The following is a 6000-nucleotide window of genomic DNA, read 5'->3' as shown; positions in this document are numbered from 1 at the left end:
CAGCGTTCTTCAGTTTAATCTGCAATGTTAGCATTTTTCTCATCGCTTTCTAAAGTCTAGGCAATCAACAAAGCAGTAATACATCAAGCCCTGGCATGCCGTGGCATGCCGAGCTCTGTGGTGTAATACTTCCACTTGGCCAGTCTTGAGCTACCAACATGAAGTCACTGAAGGTGACCTTGGGAAGAGATTCCAGGATTTCCACCACACACATCTGACAGATGTCAACACACAGCAACAGTAAAGCATGCTCGAATCATGAAGATGTGAGTTTTGAGTATCTCCTTTGTTTTTCATATAATTTGTCAGTTTACATAATTTAACTTTTAATAATGATATTGTTTGTTTAGCTCTCAAAATTCCTGGACGTTTAACATCTATTAGAATGGGTAAAACAAAAACTACTGACCACACCAAGTGTTGGTTTAACACGGAGGAGATGTGGAGCACCGGGGGTACCTGTGCGTTTCTGGTGGGAAGGGAAAATGGGGCAGCCACTTGGGAAGACACTTCGGCAGTGTCTGAAAACGTTAAACATGCACCTACCACATCAGCCAACAATTCCACTCCTAGATATTTACTCAAGACAAAGGGGTCGATGTAACCATACAAAGACTCATACTCCAATGTTCACAGCAGCTTTTTCATAATAGCCCCAAACAGGAAACAGCCCAAATGTTCATCAGGTGAGTGGTTGGACAAGCCGCAGTGCATCCACACCACGGAATACTACTCAGCAGGGAGAAGTGAGCTCCCAATGTGCGAGCTCATTTTCATGGGACTCACGGTGACGCTGCGGAGCCAACAGTGAACCGACTCCACTGCTCCAGCTCGCCCCTGGCCAGCTGCCTGCCCCTCGTCAAGCTGCGTCACTGACTGATGAGCCACATGAGGCCACCAGGGGTGTCTGCCAGTGGGGAGACAGTGGTGATCACAGAAGTGTGCCTGGGGGACATGTGACATAAGCCTATTGAAAATGGAGTTCACTATGGAGAGGGATGAATACTAAAATCAAAGGCCATAGCATTTCCAGCTTGTCTTTGTGCAGAAGACAATGTGAGGAGCACATTGAAAGCCGCAGCAGAAGGTTGGGGAGTGCCACGGGAACACAGCAGGATGTCTGCATTTCTTGTAAATGATATCCGCCCCCTGCCTGTTGCAAAGAATTCAAGCAGCATTGATGAGTGTCAGCTGCAGAGGTTTCATGTAGGGGACCTCCAGAAACAGTATCAGCATTGTGGGGACACTGCTTTCCTGCAGCTCAGCTTGTGAACACACCTCCCACTCACAGACGTGCACACTCACACACTTGCCCGCATGCAGACACACTTGCACACACACCCTCACACATACATACACGCACACACGTGTGTGTGCACACACGTGTGTGCACACACCTGCACACACTTGCACACACCTGTGAACACACTCGTATACATCTGCACACTTGCACACACACATTACCACGTGTGCACACCTGCATGCACACACACACCCACACAGACTCACTCTTGCACACACCCACACACTTGTCCACACACCCATACACTCACAACCACACTCAAGCACTCACACACCTGAGCACATACACCCCCCAAACACTTGTGCACACACACATGCACACACCTGCACACATACTTGCACACATTCGTACACCCACACACACACTAGCACACTCACACACCTGCACACAGTTGCACACACCACACGCATGTACATACACTTGCACATACACTCAGACACTCGCACACACACTTGTACACACTGTCAATCCATTCTAGACTTGTATTTGCCATTTAATGTCTCTTGAGCATCAACCTCTTCTAAGGGATTCAGCTGGGACAAGGACCTGGGAAGTGTTACTTGCATTTTGTCTTAGTCCCTATGGGCTGCTATAACAAAAATACTTTAGGTGGCTTACAAACAACAAACAGTTATTGCTCACAGTTCTGGAGTCTGGGAAGGCCATGATCAAGGCACCAGCAGGTTCAGAGTCTGGCGAGGGCTGGTTTCTCAAATTGTGGAAAGGACAAGCTGGCTCACAGGGTCTCCTGTAAGGGCACTAATCTCATTCATGGTGGTGCAGCCCTCGTGACCTACTCACCTTCTAAATGCCCCATCTCCTACTACTGTCACCTTGGTTATTCAGTTTTAACATGAATTTTGGGGGTACACATGCAAGTCCCCACTCCCCCCACCACATACACATACACCCCCCCACACATCACATACCCCCACCCCCACAATCTATACATGCACACACACACATTTACAGTTGTACCACACATACTCCTGTGACACATACATGACACTCCCACACATTCACTTATGATTTGGCATAAGTGGGATCTCACTAGGTGATGCTTTTAAAAAATCATAAACACCTTGGTGGTTTAGGAGTCTTCATAGTCAGTTCCCTCTAGGGTTTTAAGTGGATTGACATAATTCTTTTCATTTGTTCAGTCTCTGTAGTGATGTCTCCTCTCTCATTTCCTCATCATGTATAGTTTTCTTGGTACTCAACAAGGATTGTAAGAGATTTATACATTTCATTGGTCTTTTTCAAATAAAAAAATAGATTTTGACTCATGTTTTCCTCCATTTTTAATTTTCTGCTTCATTCATATTAGTTTTTTCTTTATTAATTCCATTTGGCTATTTTCTTTTGGTTTAGTTTTCATTCTTTTTTTAAAATTTCCTGAGATAAAAACCAACCTTTGCCATCTTCCTTCTTGAACAACTAAGGCACTCAAAGGCTGCAATTTCCTTCTAAATGTAGATTATTTTTTGGAATCAAAATCATGTCCTTTAATTGCCTTTTATACTTGGTATCATGCTGAACATAAATTATTTTAAGTTGTAGCATAGACATGAATCCATTTACAGCACGGCATTTCAATCAAAATACTGAGGAAGACAGCATATGTGTGTCTGTGTATATATTTTGTGCATGGACTTTTTTTTTAATCTTTACAATTTATCCAGTATATCTTTTGGGTTTTTGGAGTAAAATTGGTGTGTTATTATTGATATCAGCAATATCTTCCATGATAGAAAAGTTAAGGTTTTATGAAGTTTTGAAAACTTTTCAAAAATAAATTTAATACAGTTTCTGATAATTTCTTTAAGATTTCAGAAAGTCAAGAGTGTACAGATATTGATCCTCAGGAGCTTCATTTACCTGGCCCATCACCGAAGAGGCAGAAATGGAAGACCAGGCTGAGGGAGGCTGGGGAGAGGAGTATCCGGAGGCTGAAGAGGAAGACGATGAAGAAGATGCCGAGGAAGAATGAGAAACTGAGGTGACGGCAGCTGGCAGTGAGTGTGGGTTTCTTACTTTACAGACACACCCTGTGGCATTCTTTTTGATATGGGAACTAACTTGTAAGAGAAACGCAGTTTCTCCATAGGTTTTCTAAAAGGATATGATGGTCTGAATTTGCATTGGCTGACACATGAGGGAGCTCTTACAATGGCGCTAGTGCCACTTTTATGCTTTTGGAGTGCACGTTCAGGGCTGAAAAGCTCTGGAAGCAGGCATGTCAGTTCCTGCTCCAGGGAGCCTCATGTGTTAAATGACACCCATGGGTCACTGGATAAGGTCATTCAAAATATATCCTCTGGGGGTATCCAGTTGTCCATCAGCCTGGCAGATCTCTGCGTGGTGAGGAAGAGAGCTGCTTTCTATGCCTGTTAGGAGAGCCAAATTGTTTTCCATGTGTAGAACTTTTAAAATTACAAATACCACCCACTGACTACATTCCTATTTCAATAGGGAGCAGCAGTATATGTGGGCATAGCATTGGCTGGGTGAATACAATTTCATACTTTCATATTCCAAAGCTACAGATAGATAGTTTTTAAAGGTAATTATATGTTTAAAGAGAAGTGTCCAATCTTTTTTTTTTTTTTTTTCTGAGATGGAGTTTCCCTCTGGTCACCCAGGCTGGAATGCAATGGCACAATCTTGACTCACTGCAACCTCTGCCTCCTGGGTTCAAGCGATTCTCTTGCCTCAGCCTCTCGAGTACCTGGGATTACAGGTGCATGCCACCATGCCCAGCTAATTTTTGTAGTTTTAGTAGAGACAGGGTTTTGCCATGTTAGCCAGGCTGGTCTCGACCTGACCTCAGGTGATCCACCCACCTTGGCCTCCCAAAGTGCTGGGATTACAGGCATGAGCCACCGCGCCCAGCCGAATCTTTTAAAACTTTGATGTATTAGTATCTTTTGAGTGATTTGGGTATTTCAAATTAAAGTGTGTATTCAATCTGTACCCTAAACATTATGGCCAGTGATGTATTTGGTGTTGAAATTGTATCTGTCAATAACCTTGACACTTTATTATCGCTAAATGCAGATTTTACCGTGTCCTATAGGTTTGCTATTAAACATTCTTCTTTGCTTTGCTTTAGGGATAGACTGTAATTTTGCTTTCCATTCCCTTCTTGATTTCATGCTTATATAGTGCAGTTTATCTTAATTTCTGAGTAATTATGATTTCATGGTTTTTTTTTTTTTTTTTTTTTGAGACAGGGTCTCATTGTCACCCAGGCTGGAGTGCACTGTTGCTATCTTGGCTCACTGCAACTTCTGCCTCCCGGGCTCAAAGGATCTTTCCACCTCAGCCTCCCAAGTAGCTGGGACTACAGGCATGCGCCACCACAGCCTGCCAATTTTTGTTATTTATTGTAGAGATGGGGTTTTGCCATGTTGCCCTCTGGTCTTGAATTCCTGAGCTCAAGTGATCAACCCTCCTCGGCCTCCCAAAGGGCTGGGATTACAGGCATGAGCTACCACACCCAGCCAATCATGTTTTATTGTGTATTTTAGTTCTATTGGATAATAATCTGAGGATGTGTTGCTTAAAATATCACCTTTTCGAATTAAGGTAGTTTGGGGGCTGCTTGAGTTCTCTAGGGATGCCATAACAAAGTTCCATAAGCTAGGGGGCTTCAACAGCAGAAATGGACTGTTTCTCAGTTCTGGAGGCCAGAAGTCAGAGATCGAGGTGTTGGCAGGGCAGGGTTCCTCCTGGGGGCTGTGAGGGAGAATCTATTCCAGGTCTTTCCCCAGGTCCAGGACTTTGCTGGCCATCTTTGGTGTTCCTTGATTTGTGGCAGCCTCTCCCCAATCTCTGCCTTCATCTTCACACAGCCCTCTTTCTCCCTGCATAGAAGGCGCTGTGTCCACATTTCTTCTTTTTATAATGACACAGTCATATTGGATTACAGCCCACCCTAATGACCTCATTTTAACTTGATTACCTCTGTGAAGATCCCCAAATAAGGTTCCATTCTGAGGTACCGGGGGTTTGGGCTGTAATATATTTTTTTTTTTAGGGGGAGGAGGGAGGCAGACACAATTCAATGGATAACAGAGGCTGAATACATAAATAATTGTAAAAAATGTTACAGACTCTGAAACAGCTTTTCTATATATCTCTAAAATCTGGTTGACAATTGTACTATTCAATTTCCTTTACATTTTTACTTGTTTTTTTGTTGACTGTATCTGTCTGATTTAATGACAATATATTAGAACATTCCATTGTAATTGCATTTTCTTGAAGTCTTCCTTCATGTCTAGTCATTTTTCTTTATGCATTTAGTTGCTGTGTGTTTGTGCTTACTGCATTATGACTGTATTAGAGCTCTAACATACATATACACATGACACATATATACTGATGAATACATGATACATATTATAGCCAGGCACTGTGGCTCATGCCTGTAATCCCAGCACTTTGGGAGGCTGAGGCAGGCAGATCACTTGAGGCTAGGAGTTCGAGACCAGCCTGGTCAACATGGTGAAACCCTGTCTTTACTAAACATAACAAAAACTGGCCAGGTGTGGTGGTGAGCCTGGGCGACAGAGCAAGACTCGGTCTCAAAAAAAAAAAAAAAAAAAAATCCAAAAAACCACACCAAAAATACACATTCTATCCATGCCACGTATATAATATATATCATATCGTGTGCGTGTGCGCGTGTGTGT

Source organism: Macaca mulatta, chromosome X, assembly GCF_049350105.2.
Source record: "Macaca mulatta isolate MMU2019108-1 chromosome X, T2T-MMU8v2.0, whole genome shotgun sequence".
Classification (NCBI taxonomy): Eukaryota; Metazoa; Chordata; class Mammalia; order Primates; family Cercopithecidae; genus Macaca; species Macaca mulatta.
Note: the sequence above shows the minus strand (reverse complement) of the source record.